The sequence below is a fragment of the Arachis hypogaea genome, chromosome 6 (assembly GCF_003086295.3).
Source record: "Arachis hypogaea cultivar Tifrunner chromosome 6, arahy.Tifrunner.gnm2.J5K5, whole genome shotgun sequence".
Classification (NCBI taxonomy): domain Eukaryota; kingdom Viridiplantae; phylum Streptophyta; class Magnoliopsida; order Fabales; family Fabaceae; genus Arachis; species Arachis hypogaea.
Genome location: NC_092041.1, coordinates 72,183,404 through 72,200,476, shown reverse-complemented (window position 1 = coordinate 72,200,476; position 17,073 = coordinate 72,183,404). Strand labels below are relative to the sequence as shown.

The 17,073-nt window shown below is 38.3% G+C and overlaps 1 long non-coding RNA gene across 1 annotated transcript; it reads right to left on the bottom strand.

Moving 5' to 3' along the window:
• Window positions 1–9,709: 9,709 nt before the first annotated feature.
• Window positions 9,710–10,677, bottom strand: LOC140173356 (uncharacterized). Its single transcript, XR_011861978.1, has 3 exons — window positions 10,525–10,677; window positions 10,384–10,440; window positions 9,710–10,299 (listed from the first exon to the last, which is right to left on the bottom strand). It is a non-coding gene; the product is annotated as an uncharacterized lncRNA (long non-coding RNA).
• Window positions 10,678–17,073: the final 6,396 nt, after the last annotated feature.

Sequence of the window (17,073 nt, the reverse complement as noted above, 5' to 3'; positions counted from 1 at the left end):
GCGCATATATATCATCATGTTACTAACCTACTTTTCTAACTTCCTAATTTCTTTAACCATTTCACTTCCACTCACCTTTAACCATCTTTAACAAACTCTTTCAAGTATATGATGATAGTATTGCCTTTTGAATATGAGTTGCTGACCTTAATGAAGTTTGCATTTTTTTGATTTACTTGTTCACTTTTGCATATTCATTGCAACATCATGATTGTTTTTGTTCATTATATCCTGAACATGCCTTCTTTGTTACATGCTACATGTTTTATATATTCAATCATATTTTTCAGGATGTCGGATAAGGGCAAAGCCATAGCCACTGCCTCCAAGAAAAGGAAACTCTCTACACCCTCCATTCCTGCCATCTACAAGCATTATGCCAAGAATCCTTTGAATGATGTAGACAAAGAAAATCAGCAGTTACCTTCTACTAAACCAGACAAATTCCCCAATCTCTACTGTGAGCTTCGATTTTCCAAATATCGAACCACAAAGCTGAATGCTGAGAAGAAATTACTCCTCCCTAATGATGTGAGACGGTCCATTACCGGTTGGATCCTTGAGTTGGGTATTGATTTTGTTGACCGCGATTTGGGGGATATCAATGTATCGTGGGTGAAAGAATTCTACTGCAACTTCTTCCGTCCCACATTGGATTCGGTTCAGGTGTGGGGTAGAGAGGTCATGATTACTGAGACTGCTATTGAGGAGGCGCTACAGTGCCGGCATGTCCCTGATGAGCTGTGTGCCCATCAGCAGGCTGAGTTGGCCATACACAGCATGACTTTTGATTATGAGGCACTCAGAAGTGTCATTGGGTTACCAGATGCCACATGGGTTTTGGATGCAAATAATACTAAGCCGAAAGGGATGCTCTTTACTCATCTGACTCGTGAGGCCAAGACTTGGCAGATGATATTCGCATGCTATGTCCTACCCACCACCCACTTCTCTGAGATCCCCATGGAGATGCTCCTACTGATTGGATGTGTCATGGAGGGGAAGGATGCTTCTTTCCCTAGACTTATCAGACAGTGCATGTGGCGGGCGCATATTCGTGGCCTACTCCCTTTTCCTACATTGGTCACGAGTATGGCAGCCCTAGCTGAGGTCCCATGGCTGGACGATGATGTGCGACCACCGCCCCCTGATGCTGATGACAGGGAGGTTACTATCCCCTGGGGTGGTTGGGTGCATGAGAGACCACCTGCTAGACGCCGCTCTCGGGCTAGAGCTGTCGTGGGGACACTTTCACCGTCAGCCCCTACAGCTGCCCCATCATCCTCTACAGCCGCAGCTCCTTCATCGTCTACAGATCCACCAGCAGCCCCTGAGCCGACCTATCTCCTGGTCCAGCGTCATTTTCGTTTCTTAGAGCGCGAGAGACGCCATGTCAGACGCCGTTTAGACCGGATGGACCAGGCACTTATTTCTTTGGGTGCTGAGCTACCTCCGCTTCCCGCCTCTCCGGCCTCCGATGAGCAGGATCATCAGGAGGAGGATGCAGAGGCACCAGTTCAGCAGGATACCCCTGGCACTACAGAGCCACCACAGACTCATGAGGATCCGGTCCCACAGCCAGAGCCAGAGCTAGAGCCAGAGTCTATCGTTGTACCTCCCACTGATCCTCCGGTTTAGCATCGAGGACGATGCTTGGTTTGAAGTGTGGGGAGGGCACCGGTAGCATTATTTGGGAACCGGTGAACTTTTCGGCCTAGTTATCTTATTTTGCACATCTTTGTATATATTTTGATGCATTTTTAGTCTACTTTGGATACTTTTATTACTTATTTTGGATTTAGTTGGATTTTTCTTTATACATTTTTGTTTATCTTTATTTTTAGTTGTAGTTGTGATTAGAAAGCATACTTTGAATTGCAAATATTTAGTCACCCTTTTTGCATAAGAAATTGATTTTGTGAGAAAAGGAAAAGGTGAACAAAGAAAATTTTTGGATTTTTCAATCACAACAATGCTTAGTCAAATATTGAGATCTTTCCAAGGAGTTTAAATATAGGGCATTAACCCAATTGATTGAAAGAAAATTTTTGGTGAAACTTGCTTGAATTTCATACCTTGTGAAGCATGTATTGAATTAAGAACACAAGCTTGTGAGACTCGAGCCCATTGATGTGGTTACATTTTATAACCACTTATCTTCCATTCTTGTGTGAAATTGCTCTCTTTCTATGATTGTAATTCTCGATTTGCCTGATTCTATATGTCCATTTATCTCTTGTATTTATGCATTCATATGATTGAGGCCATTACTTCAATAGCCACTTGCCCAAATAGCCAATCTTTTATTCTCCATTGTTAGCCAATTTTGAGCCTATGCTTAACCAACTTGTTCTTATTTTAGCACATTACAAGCCGAGGCGGAAAACCAATGAAAAGTCCTTGTTTGGATCTTTGATTAGCCTAGACTAGTGAGAGTGTTTATTATTCAAAGTTGGTGAGGCTTGGGAACATTGGATGGGAAAAAGGGGTAGTACACTTTCATGTTTAGGAATTGGGTACATATTCATGTATTGATTAAATGTAGAGACTATAACGACCCAATTTCTTGTACGTCATGATCATACTAGAAACTGAGCGCTACCAACTTGTCTTCCTAATTATTATCTATTATTTATCATATGAGCCTGATTCGTTGTTAAGAGCGTAGTTAATTTGCGAGGTACTTTTTTTTTTGAAAACATTTGGATTAACAAACAGTATCATTCATAATTAATTCACAACTAATAATATATAAAACAGTTATAAACAACCACACATAAATACATCTCAAGCAGTTGATAACATTCCGTGATCCAGCTTTATTAGAACATAGATTGTTAGTTAAAACACCCCTAGATATAGCTAAATAATAACTATATACATATATATACATACACCATCCTAGGCCCTGACCTGTTCAAGAAGTCCCTAAGCTGGCGCCCAGGCTAGCCTAGACTCTATACTCACCTAGTCCCTCTAACCTACTAAAGCGAGGGAAAATACGTTCTAGGTCTTCTAAACTCAAGTCAGGTGGAACGTCATCAAAAGGTGGAAGGTTGTATACTACTCCTCTGCACGATCATATGACATCAAAGAGCATCTCTCAAGTACTTCATCGAGTGGCCACATAACAGCAACATCGTACGAAGGAGTTAGGCTAAAGTTTGTAGATAAGCGGGGTGCAGACGTTGGCTGGTTTCACAGTATATATAAATAGAGAACGATATTCACCCTAGACTCAGAAGACTATCTAGCGTAGGATCCTTTTCGCAGAACCATCATCGACGAACTACGGTAAGGTACTCTTACTTCCATCTGAAGGGGAAGGGAGAGAGAAGGGGTAAGAACTGGGGAGTCCTTAGTAGGGTCGGGGTTATTAGTTATATTCATTTATCTGGGGTCGATTAGCAGACGAATAATAGAATATAGCGAAGCAATAACCAAAAGATAAAGATAGAAAGAGACAGTAGAGGCAATAGAAAGCAGAACCCAAACAAAAGAATACAAGAAAATAAAACATAGAAATAGCATACAAGCAGACAAACACAAAGAAATAGATCACACACAGAAAGGAATACAACAGAGAATGATGCGCAGACAAGAATGATGCATGTCTAGCCCTAGTGCAGGTAATGAGCTCATCTGTCGGTTACTAACCCGCTCCCGACGTTACCCAGCAACCTCTGTCTGGATAAGGCTTTCCTGTTGGCAATACCCATTGCAAGCAACCTTTGTCTTGCAGGGTATCCACTGCAAGCAACCTTTGTCTTGCAGGGTGGCACTTATTAGCCGATATATGCCCAACAGACTCACTGTAAGCAACCTCTGTCTTACAGGAGCAACAACACACTCACTGTAAGCAACCTCTGTCTTACAGGAGCAACAACACACTCACTGTAAGCAACCTCTGTCTTACAGGAGCAACAACACACTCACTGTAAGCAACCTCTGTCTTACAGGAGCACATTCATCTTGATACCTCTGTAAGCAACCTCTGTCTTACAGCAAAGCATTATAGCAAGGTATCCCAGGAAAGCGTTCTCAATGGTCGTACCACCATCTATCTGACTGCCTTCATGCAGCAGATCATCACATAATCATTATCATTACCATCATTCATTATTAATCTCGTTATTCATCATCACTTTCACATTCTTATACATTACCTCTTTCTTTCTCTGTTCAATCACAACATAACAACTTTCTATAGGTGAACTTCGGCCTATAGAAATGGCACCTCTGTAAGTGAACTTCGGCTTACAGAAAAGGCGCCCCTGTAAGTGAACTTCGGCTTACAGGTATCATAACTCTCTATAGGTGAACTTCGGCCTACAGGAGCAACACCCTGAGATGCACAATTGATATTCACTGTAGGTGAACTTCGGCCTACAGGAATAACAACTCACTGTAGGTGAACTTGGGCCTACAGGACCTCTAGGGCCAATGGAAAAGCAGCAGATGAACATACAACAGAACATCGTGCCACAAGGCTTAACTCTTTATTCTTATACTCTTCTCCTCTATTCTTTTTGTTATATTACTCTTTTCTCATTATCCCTTTACTCTGTTCTCTGTATCTCTTTACTCTGCTCTAGTTACTCTTTTCTCTGCTTAACGTATGTATTTAAAGCTTATGTAAATCTCGGTATGAATAGTTAGCCTGTCCCAAGTATAGGTTCATTAAGTCTATACTGAAACAGTTTAACTTTTCATATAATACCTAACCCTAGTCGCAACTCAAGGACTAACTACGTTGCCCTAGTTCGTTCGCTAGTTTCTGTCTGTCCTTCTGTTATTAAAACTTTACAGACTTCTCTTTGGTTTTTATCTTTCCTTTAACTTTTATCTTTCTTTTATCTTTGCCTCACTAATATGTTCTTACCACTCCCTAAGTGTTTTATGAAGGTAACTATGAGATTCTGCACTTAAAGTTGTCTTTCTAAAGCTTTTACAGAAAACTGCCTTTTTCGCATTATTTTATTATTTTTATTAAAATATTATTTTTAATTAAATATTATTATTTAATATTTTATTATTATTTATTATTTTATTATTAAATTTTCGAAAATTAACTCACTTTAACCTTTAACCTTTAAAATTCACTTTTTACCCCGGTAACTTTTAATATTTCTACTTTAACCACCCTAACTTTCAGAAATTACCAAATAACCCCTTAAACACCAAAATAATTACTTCCTTGCCCTTTCTAAGATCTAAGGCCTGTTCTTCATTGTTCTTCATCACACTCAAAGTGTTCTTCATGTTCTTCATAAATTCTTCAAATTCTTTCTCTGTTTTTACCCGTTTTTCAGTCTTTTCAGCAACCGATTTTTACCAAAATTCAAAATAAATTCCCAGCCACTAAAACCCCATCTTTTCTACATGATTTTAACACAAATTGAACCCCAATTTAAGGCCTAGGGTTTCGTTTTCCAGCAGCCCTCAAGAACAACATTCATAGCTTAAATATCATCAAATTTCATCAAATTTTCAACAAACTTTCAACAAGAATCACTCATATAAACAATCAATTTCAAGCACAGCCAAACCATATCATAATTAAACAACTCAAACACAATCAATCCAGATTAAATTCATCAAACCCTACCTGGTTTTGCTGCTCCTAATTCGGTTAAACTTTCAGGTGGTCCTTAAGCACTTTTTCCTCCTAAATCACATCAAGAACAACTTTAAATCCAAAAACTCTCAACTGACCAAATCTCACTCAGCATGTTAGGAAGAGATATATCACCTTAGAGTTGCTGGAAATTCACGTTTCTTGGCCCTCAAGTCAAGTTAAGCATGATTCCTAAGGAGAAACATCAAGAAAACACATGTTTACATGGTTTTCCTTGAAAACCGAATTGAAGAGGGAGGGAGACAGCCATCTCACCTTATTTCCAGCCTTGATAAGTCACATGGTTATGTAGAGGAAGAAGAGAGGATCATTTTGGTGAAATCGGAGTTTTGATTTGAGTTTTAGTTCAGAAGAAATCAAGCTTTGAAGATTTATGAACCAAGAACTTTCTCTCCTTTTTCTCTTGGTGATTTTCGGCCACAATGAGCAAATGAGGCAGCCTTGGGGGTTTTGGGGGGTGTAAGGTGAGTTGTGATTGGTTGGCTTGGAGGTGGATTAAAATAATATAAAAATATCTCTGGTGTACTACTACTAAAACTAGGTGTATCAGAACACTCGTAAAAACATCTCTAAAAATTATTTTCTGAGCTACTAGCATAAATGACACTAGTAACATATTTATTATGAGAATAAAACATGAATAATGAGGCCTTAGCATTGCTAAAGTCATCAGAGAGTGCTGGTGCTAAGCTGCACCAGTAAACCGTAAACCCGGTTAAACCGATTTTCTGTTTTTAACTAAAACTGACCAGGTAACCTTATAATATCATTCAAGAAACTTTTATTACTAATATAATGATAATATTACCCTATTATCTCTCTTCTCTCATGAATCGAGTCCAGTTCGTCAAACTGAGACTATCTACGAAAAACCGGATCAAAACTCCTAACCGATACGGTTCAAAAACTATGTTCTTCGTGTCCGCGTTATCGAGCTTGCCTTGGAAAAGGTTCTAGCTTAAGGAGGACATAATGATAATGAGGATTGAGATACTTGTTGATATAGAAGAGGTGTTCCCTTTACTGATCTACCGGAGAAATCCGTGCCTTCAGAAAAGATCTCGCGTACTCGAAAATCAGGGTTGTTACATTCTACCCTCCTAAAAGAAAATTTTGCCCTCAAAATTTCAGCCGCATGCAAGAAATCCATCTTTAAGCGGTCTATTTCCTTCGATCCATCCTGACGAAGAGATCAGTCCATTCCTTACAGCATCCAAATCTCACGCAGCCATAGCCATGAAGATCATAACAGCTATAAAGATAGCTGTGGCTTACGTCGATTCATCGTTCGGAGCTCGATTAAACCATGCCTATTCACAGTCATTGAGGTCTTATCCGTACCAAACAATCAATATTAAGGTGATCAGTCTTAATATCTCAAGTTAGGTATGAACATTCCCAAAATGAGCACTCATAGACATTCATGCCCAATGTATCTTAAAGATACCCTAACAGCATGAGACACACAAACAGAGTATGCAATGAAGCATAGTCAGTCCACTCCCCAGGCTCTACTGGGAACGAACTGCTCTGATACCAAATTGTAACGACCCAATTTCTTGTACGTCATGATCATACTAGAAACTGAGCGCTACCAACTTGTCTTCCTAATTATTATCTATTATTTATCATATGAGCCTGATTCGTTGTTAAGAGCGTAGTTAATTTGCGAGGTACTTTTTTTTTTGAAAACATTTGGATTAACAAACAGTATCATTCATAATTAATTCACAACTAATAATATATAAAACAGTTATAAACAACCACACATAAATACATCTCAAGCAGTTGATAACATTCCGTGATCCAGCTTTATTAGAACATAGATTGTTAGTTAAAACACCCCTAGATATAGCTAAATAATAACTATATACATATATATACATACACCATCCTAGGCCCTAACCTGTTCAAGAAGTCCCTAAGCTGGCGCCCAGGCTAGCCTAGACTCTATACTCACCTAGTCCCTCTAACCTACTAAAGCGAGGGAAAATACGTTCTAGGTCTTCTAAACTCAAGTCAGGTGGAACGTCATCAAAAGGTGGAAGGTTGTATACTACTCCTCTGCACGATCATATGACATCAAAGAGCATCTCTCAAGTACTTCATCGAGTGGCCACATAACAGCAACATCGTACGAAGGAGTTAGGCTAAAGTTTGTAGATAAGCGGGGTGCAGACGTTGGCTGGTTTCACAGTATATATAAATAGAGAACGATATTCACCCTAGACTCAGAAGACTATCTAGCGTAGGATCCTTTTCGCAGAACCATCATCGACGAACTACGGTAAGGTACTCTTACTTCCATCTGAAGGGGAAGGGAGAGAGAAGGGGTAAGAACTGGGGAGTCCTTAGTAGGGTCGGGGTTATTAGTTATATTCATTTATCTGGGGTCGATTAGCAGACGAATAATAGAATATAGCGAAGCAATAACCAAAAGATAAAGATAGAAAGAGACAGTAGAGGCAATAGAAAGCAGAACCCAAACAAAAGAATACAAGAAAATAAAACATAGAAATAGCATACAAGCAGACAAACACAAAGAAATAGATCACACACAGAAAGGAATACAACAGAGAATGATGCGCAGACAAGAATGATGCATGTCTAGCCCTAGTGCAGGTAATGAGCTCATCTGTCGGTTACTAACCCGCTCCCGACGTTACCCAGCAACCTCTGTCTGGATAAGGCTTTCCTGTTGGCAATACCCATTGCAAGCAACCTTTGTCTTGCAGGGTATCCACTGCAAGCAACCTTTGTCTTGCAGGGTGGCACTTATTAGCCGATATATGCCCAACAGACTCACTGTAAGCAACCTCTGTCTTACAGGAGCAACAACACACTCACTGTAAGCAACCTCTGTCTTACAGGAGCAACAACACACTCACTGTAAGCAACCTCTGTCTTACAGGAGCAACAACACACTCACTGTAAGCAACCTCTGTCTTACAGGAGCACATTCATCTTGATACCTCTGTAAGCAACCTCTGTCTTACAGCAAAGCATTATAGCAAGGTATCCCAGGAAAGCGTTCTCAATGGTCGTACCACCATCTATCTGACTGCCTTCATGCAGCAGATCATCACATAATCATTATCATTACCATCATTCATTATTAATCTTGTTATTCATCATCACTTTCACATTCTTATACATTACCTCTTTCTTTCTCTGTTCAATCACAACATAACAACTTTCTATAGGTGAACTTCGGCCTATAGAAATGGCACCTCTGTAAGTGAACTTCGGCTTACAGAAAAGGCGCCCCTGTAAGTGAACTTCGGCTTACAGGTATCATAACTCTCTGTAGGTGAACTTCGGCCTACAGGAGCAACACCCTGAGATGCACAATTGATATTCACTGTAGGTGAACTTCGGCCTACAGGAATAACAACTCACTGTAGGTGAACTTGGGCCTACAGGACCTCTAGGGCCAATGGAAAAGCAGCAGATGAACATACAACAGAACATCGTGCCACAAGGCTTAACTCTTTATTCTTATACTCTTCTCCTCTATTCTTTTTGTTATATTACTCTTTTCTCATTATCCCTTTACTCTGTTCTCTGTATCTCTTTACTCTGCTCTAGTTACTCTTTTCTCTGCTTAACGTATGTATTTAAAGCTTATGTAAATCTCGGTATGAATAGTTAGCCTGTCCCAAGTATAGGTTCATTAAGTCTATACTGAAACAGTTTAACTTTTCATATAATACCTAACCCTAGTCGCAACTCAAGGACTAACTACGTTGCCCTAGTTCGTTCGCTAGTTTCTGTCTGTTCTTCTGTTATTAAAACTTTACAAACTTCTCTTTGGTTTTTATCTTTCCTTTAACTTTTATCTTTCTTTTATCTTTGCCTCACTAATATGTTCTTACCACTCCCTAAGTGTTTTATGAAGGTAACTATGAGATTCTGCACTTAAAGTTGTCTTTCTAAAGCTTTTACAGAAAACTGCCTTTTTTGCATTATTTTATTATTTTTATTAAAATATTATTTTTAATTAAATATTATTATTTATTATTTTATTATTATTTATTATTTTATTATTAAATTTTCGAAAATTAACTCACTTTAACCTTTAACCTTTAAAATTCACTTTTTACCCCGGTAACTTTTAATATTTCTACTTTAACCACCCTAACTTTCAGAAATTACCAAATAACCCCTTAAACACCAAAATAATTACTTCCTTGCCCTTTCTAAGATCTAAGGCCTGTTCTTCATTGTTCTTCATCACACTCAAAGTGTTCTTCATGTTCTTCATAAATTCTTCAAATTCTTTCTCTGTTTTTACCCGTTTTTCAGTCTTTTCAGCAACCGATTTTTACCAAAATTCAAAATAAATTCCCAGCCACTAAAACCCCATCTTTTCTACATGATTTTAACACAAATTGAACCCCAATTTAAGGCCTAGGGTTTCGTTTTCCAGCAGCCCTCAAGAACAACATTCATAGCTTAAATATCATCAAATTTCATCAAATTTTCAACAAACTTTCAACAAGAATCACTCATATAAACAATCAATTTCAAGCACAGCCAAACCATATCATAATTAAACAACTCAAACACAATCAATCCAGATTAAATTCATCAAACCCTACCTGGTTTTGCTGCTCCTAATTCGGTTAAACTTTCAGGTGGTCCTTAAGCACTTTTTCCTCCTAAATCACATCAAGAACAACTTTAAATCCAAAAACTCTCAACTGACCAAATCTCACTCAGCATGTTAGGAAGAGATATATCACCTTAGAGTTGCTGGAAATTCACGTTTCTTGGCCCTCAAGTCAAGTTAAGCATGATTCCTAAGGAGAAACATCAAGAAAACACATGTTTACATGGTTTTCCTTGAAAACCGAATTGAAGAGGGAGGGAGACAGCCATCTCACCTTATTTCCAGCCTTGATAAGTCACATGGTTATGTAGAGGAAGAAGAGAGGATCATTTTGGTGAAATCGGAGTTTTGATTTGAGTTTTAGTTCAGAAGAAATCAAGCTTTGAAGATTTATGAACCAAGAACTTTCTCTCCTTTTTCTCTTGGTGATTTTCGGCCACAATGAGCAAATGAGGCAGCCTTGGGGGTTTTGGGGGGTGTAAGGTGAGTTGTGATTGGTTGGCTTGGAGGTGGATTAAAATAATATAAAAATATCTCTGGTGTACTACTACTAAAACTAGGTGTATCAGAACACTCGTAAAAACATCTCTAAAAATTATTTTCTGAGCTACTAGCATAAATGACACTAGTAACATATTTATTATGAGAATAAAACATGAATAATGAGGCCTTAGCATTGCTAAAGTCATCAGAGAGTGCTGGTGCTAAGCTGCACCAGTAAACCGTAAACCCGGTTAAACCGATTTTCTGTTTTTAACTAAAACTGACCAGGTAACCTTATAATATCATTCAAGAAACTTTTATTACTAATATAATGATAATATTACCCTATTATCTCTCTTCTCTCATGAATCGAGTCCAGTTCGTCAAACTGAGACTATCTACGAAAAACCGGATCAAAACTCCTAACCGATACGGTTCAAAAACTATGTTCTTCGTGTCCGCGTTATCGAGCTTGCCTTGGAAAAGGTTCTAGCTTAAGGAGGACATAATGACAATGAGGATTGAGATACTTGTTGATATAGAAGAGGTGTTCCCTTTACTGATCTACCGGAGAAATCCGTGCCTTCAGAAAAGATCTCGCGTACTCGAAAATCAGGGTTGTTACAGAGACCTTATGTATTGATGTTCTTGTATATAGTTTGAAAGAAGAAAAAAAGAAAAAAAAGAATATATAAAGAAAAGAAAAAAAATGATGATGAAAAAGAAAAAAAAATATATATATATATATATAATAAAGAGGGGACAAAATACCCCAAAGTGAGTTCAATAAAAGGGAATCAATGCATAAGTGTTGTGAATCAAATAAGAATGCATGAGTATATGAGAAAAAGTGAAGAATGGGTAGTTAGAATAGTTTGAACTTGTATAGGTCATTATATAGTTAGGTGGGGAAGTCTATGCTAATCAAAGATTCAAATCATAGCCCACTTAACCATAAATGATCCTACCTTGACCCTAACCCCATTACAACCTAAATGAAAGACCTCATGATAAATGTATACATGCATTGAGTAAATGTTGATTGTTAGAAGAAAATCAAATTTTGGAAAGCTTGAATAGAAGAGAATTGAGTGGATTGACCCTTAAACACTTGAGTGAATAGAGCGGATACACATCCGGTGAGGGTTCAAAAGTTCAATCACATGTGCTCACCCATATTATCTATATTCTTGCAAGTTTGAACTCTTTTTAATAATTCAATACAATTGTGGTTTGGAATTAATTCCTATTGCCTAGCCCTTGTGCTTACACATGCTCTCTTGGCAATTTGAGATGTTTGAATTAAGCATTTACATTTACTTTAGGTAGTTGCATTTAGATAGGATTCATATAGTTTAGTTGCATTCAATAAATGTCATAACCTTTAGTTCCTTCTATTTTTAGCATGAGGACATGCTAAGGCTTAAGTGTGGGGATGACTGACAAACCCCAATTTGACGGTTTATTTTGTATTGAGTTTAGAGTGTTTTGATAACCTTTTGTCACATTTAGCCTATGAATTAGCATGGTTTTGTTATCTTTCCCATATTTGTGCTTAAGTGTAAAAACATGCTTTTTAAGCCTTATTTTGATGAATTCTAGTTTCTCTTTGATTCCATAAGATGCCTTGATGTGTTTGCTAGTAATTACAGGATTGAAATAGGCTAGGCATGGATCAAAAGGAAGCAAGGAAGGAAGCATACAAGTGGAGAGAAGCATAAAAAGTCAAAGAAGCAAAGTCAGTCATGCACGTGCACGCGCACAAGGCGCTCGCGCGCACGGTGCGAAACAGGCCAAGGACGCGCACGCGTACCGTGCCCGCACGCACCGATGATGGCACATGACCTCTCTAATGCAACACGTGCCTAGCGATTTGAGAGGGTTTCTGAACCCATTTTGGCGCCAAATGCTAAGGAGGAGGAATATAAGGATGAAGGATTAATAGGGAATCAACTAGGCAATAAAACACTACTCACTAGGATTAGTTTTAGAGTTAGTTTCTAGAGAGAGAAGCTCTCACTTCTCTCTAGAATTAGGATTAGGTTTAGGTTAATCTCTCTTCTTAGATCTAGGTTTAATTCATGCTTTGATTCAATTCTCCTCTATCAATTCTTAATCTTCTCATCTCTCTCTTTCTAGTTATGTGCTCTCGTAATTGTAATTCTCCATTTTGTTTTGGATAGATTGTTGTTCCTTTGTTTCCTTTCAATAATGCAATTTGAGGTAATTCATGATAATTGTGATTTCCTCGATTGTTGTCGATTAATTCTTTGCAATAATTGTTGTTAAATTCTATTCTTGTTATGAATTTACTAAGCTTTTCTTATATGCCTTCCAAGTGTTTGATGAAATGCTTGGTTGGATTTTAGTGTAGGTTTTGTTCCTCTTGGCCTAGGTAGAGTAGTTAGTAACTCTTGAGTTATCCAATTCCCTTGTTGGTTGACCATTAGAAATTGCTAATTGATTTGAATGCCTCTAAAGCTAGTCTTTCCCTTAGGAGTTGATTAGAACTTGAGGAATCAAATTGATTCATCCACTTGACTTTCCTCCATGGTTAGAGGTTAACTAAGTGGGAGCAATGAACAATTCTCATCACAATTGAGAAGGATAACTAGGATAGGACTTCTAATTTTCATACCTTGCCAAGAGTCTTTTATAGTTGTTAGTTTATTTTCATTGCCATTTACTTTCATGCCTCTTATCAAAACCCCAAAACAACTCAAACCAATAACAAGACACTTTATTGTAATTCCTAGGGAGAACGACCCGAGGTTTGAATACTTCGGTTTATAAATTTTAGGGGTTTGTACTAGTGACAAACAACTTTTTGTATGAAAGGATTATTGATTGGTTTAGAAACTATACTTGCAACGAGAATTCATTTGTGAAATTCTATACCATCAAAAATCAAATCGTCAAAATGGCGCCGTTGCCGGGGAATTGCAATGGTGTTATGTTATTGGTTATTGTATATATGTGAATATTGTGAATATGTTTGCTTTTTGCTTCTTTGTTAGTTTTTAGTTTGTTCTCTTTATTTGTTACTATTTTTTGTTTTGCCCTCTCTTCCTATCATGAATTCTCATTTTGGCTACGAGTGTGATTACAACTATGTTGTAGGAAGTGGAGATTACAATGAAGAGATGTATCAAGGATGGGATAATCAAAGGTGGGAGGAGACATATGCATATGATCAATCTTCATGGCAATAACCCCCACCAATGCACTATGAAGAAGAGTCATTCCATGATGCATACCAATCCAATGGCTATAGTGAATCACCTTGTGACTTTCAAGAACCACCACCATATGCCTATGATCCATATCCTCAACATAACTCCCAACCATACTCACAAGCCCCTTCTTACCAACCACCTTCATATGACCCTAGTCCATATCCATCCTACCAACAACCATATGAGCCATATGAACCACACATAGAGCTACCACCACCCCAACATCAATATTTTCAAGAGTCACCCCCTCCATATTATTACCAAGATGAACCACCTCCAATATATGAAAATTTTCAACCACAAGATAAATACTACTTTCCACCACAACCTCCCATGGAAGAATACTCATGTCCTTCAATCCAAGAGCCCTATGGTCCTACTCATGATATCCAAGAGGAACAAGAGTCAAAGGATCATCTCAAGGAAGCATTGGATCAATTTCAAGCAACCATGGAGTGTGTTGTGCAACAAGTGGAAAGAATGGAAAACATTGAACCACCACAACTCTACCAAGAAGAACCACCTTCCTACTATGAACCCTTCCCCCAAAATGATGAATCCTTCCATCCACCCCAATCTCCAATGGATGAAACCCTTGGTGTTCTTGTTCAAGGGCAAGAAGAGATGAAAAGGGATGTGTAAAATTTCATGGCCGCCTTGGATGCGGTAACAAATCAATTAGCATCCCAATGCTTGAACACTCAAGGAACTCCCATGGCTACATGTAGAGAATCAAATGAAGAACATAGCATGAAGGAGAGATTGGAAACTCTGGTGGGAAATGAAGGAATTTGCTTTGTATTGGAACAATTGGAGGAAGCTTTAATTGTTGAAGACAAGGAAGAAGTGGTAGAAGACTTAGGAGATGCGGAGCCTCCATGGGAACATAGAGTTGAAGAGAACCCCTCCAAGATGATTGAAATTGATGCTAGGGAGGAAAGTGCACACCTTTCAAGGCATATTCCATATGAAGACTTGGATGGGATAGAGAAAGAATTTAGTTCCCTTGGTGATGAAGATCAAGCATCAAGTCTTAGTGGTGAAGAATCCTTTGAGCATGAAGAACCTTCTCCGGTTGGATTTGAAAGCGTTAAGGAGGTGGAGGCAATCAAGGAAGAAAATAAGGGAGTGGAGCTTACTAGCACATTGGAAATACCTCTTGTTCTTCTTTGCTTTTCTATTGTTGATCTATTGCCTTTGTAGTTAGATCTCTCTTTAATTCTTGCAATTTATGTTGTTTACTTTTATTGCCTTTTATGTGTTTGTTGAAATGCCTCTTCTAGATATAGTATAGATTTTGTTCCTCTTGGCCTAGGTAGAGTAATTAGTGACACTTAAGTTATCTAATTCCTTTGTTGATTGGTAATTGGAGAGATTGCTAATTGGTTTGGAGTGCACTAAAGCTAGTCTTTCCTTGGGAGTTGGCTAGGACTTGTGGCTCAAGTCAATTCATCCACTTGACCTTCCTTTATTTAGTAAGGGTTAACTAAGTGGTAGCAATGAACGATTCTCATCACAATTGAGAAGGATAACTAGGATAGGACTTCTAGTTCTCATATCTTGCCAAGAGCCTTTTATAGTTGTTAGTCTATTTTCATTGCCATTTACTTTTCATGCTTCTTATCCAAAACCCCAAAACACATTTCTAACCAATAACAAGACACTTTATTGTAATTCCTAGGGAGAACAACCCGAGGTTTGAATACTTCGGTTTATAAAATTAGGGGTTTGTTACTTATGACAAACAATATTTTGTATGAAAGGATTTTTGCTTGGTTTAGAAACTATACTTTACAACAAGATTTCATTAGTGAATTTCTAAGCCATCAAAAATCCAATCATCAAAATGGTGCCGTTGCCGGAGAATTGCAATGGTGCTATGTTATTGGTTATTGTACATATGTGAATAGTGTGAATATCTTGCTTTTTGCTTTATTTGCTAGTTGTAGAGTTTTGTTTCTCTTGATTTCTATTAGCTTTTGAATTTTATTTTCTCTTTTCATTATGAATTCTCACTTTGGCTATGAGTATAGTTACAATTATGTTGTAGGTAATGGGAACTTTGATGAGAATGTGTATCAAGAATGGGATAATCAAAGGTGGGAAGAGCCATATGCATATGATCAATCCTCATGGCAACAACCTCCACCAATGCACTATAAAGAAGAGCCATTCTATGATGCATATCAATCCAATGGCTATGATGAATCTCCTTGTGATTTTCAAGAACCACCACCATATGCCTATGAATCATATCCTCAACATAACCCTCAACCACACTCACAAGCCCATTTTCACCAACCACCTTCATATGATCCTAATCTATATCTACCATTCCAACAACCATATGAGCCATATGAACCACACATAGAGCCACCACCATCCCAACATCACCACTTTCAAGAGCCACCCTCTCCATACTATTAGCAAGATGAACCACCTCCAATATATGAAAATTTCCAACCACAAGATGAATACTACTTTCCACCACAACCTCCCATGGAAGAATACTCATGTCCTTCAATCCAAGAGCCCTATGGTCCTACTCATGATATCCAAGAGGAACAAGAGTCAAGGGATCATCTCAAAGAAGCATTGGATCGATTTCAAGCAACCATGGAGTGTGTTGTGCAACAAGTGGAAAGAGTGGAGAATATTGAACCACTACAACTCTACCAAGAAGAACCACCTTCCTATTATGAACCCTTCCCCAAAATGATGAACCCTTCCACCCACCCCAATCCCCAATAAATGAATCCTTGATGTCCTTGTTCAAGGACAAGAAGAGATGAAAATAGATGTGCAAAATTTCATGGCCGCCTTAGATGCGGTAACAAATCAATTAGCATCCCAATGCTTGAACACTCAAGGAACTCCCATGGCTACATGTGGAGAATCAAATGAAGAACATAGCATGAAGGAGAGATTGGAAACTCCGGTGGGAAATGAAGGAAGTTGCTTTGTATTGGAACAATTGGAGGAAGCTTTAATTGTTGAAGACAAGGAAGAAGTGGTAGAAGACTTAGGAGATGCGGAGCCTCCATGGGAACATAGAGTTGAAGAAAACCCCTCCAAGATGATTGAAATTGATGCTAGGGAGGAAA